Genomic DNA, 685 nt, shown 5'->3' on the forward strand with positions numbered 1-685 from the left:
TGACCAGGGGCCTGGTGAGTCTCCGAGTAGAAGACTATATCTCTATCTCTAAAGCTGTCCTCAAAGGCACCTACATCAAGTCTGAGGGATCCATTGCAGTTCCAGGCTGCCAGCTTTAATTTGGTCCCATAGGTCTCACACCGTCATGTAGAGCGTCGCTCCACGATGACCATCCTCCCTTCTCTATAAAATGCTATCTTTCCCTTTTCTCTTGCCGCCCTAATCTCTGGCATGATTTCCTTCATATGTGCAAGCTATGAAAGAGTAAGATCGTCACCAAGAAAAATGCCTGTATTCTTTAAAGTGGGTCGCCTCTTCAAGAACTCCTTTTTCGCCTCAATAGAGGGGAAGCGAAGTATGAGAGCTCTTTCCTTTGATGTTTTCCCGTTGCCTCCGCTTTTTTTGCCCACTCTCCAGGCTTTTGCGTGTGCCGGACTGTCAATCCCCATCAACACCATAAGCTCTTTCACCTCCTCTTCAACTTTATCCCCGTCTTTAAGGCCGGTAATCCTCACATGCAAAGCACGTGTACGTCTTCGTTGTTCCTCTTCCAAAGTCATGTTAATGATTGTAGGTGTAGGGGTTGTTATCTCCTTACCTTTACCCTTCTTGGCGACCTCTATCCACTTCTCCGCTTCATCCATCTTCCTTTGAGTCTTGGTGATGACTTCCACCCATGAGGAAG

Source organism: Cibotium barometz, chromosome 11, assembly GCF_041138505.1.
Source record: "Cibotium barometz isolate CiBa-2024 chromosome 11, ASM4113850v1, whole genome shotgun sequence".
Lineage (NCBI taxonomy): Eukaryota > Viridiplantae > Streptophyta > Polypodiopsida > Cyatheales > Cibotiaceae > Cibotium > Cibotium barometz.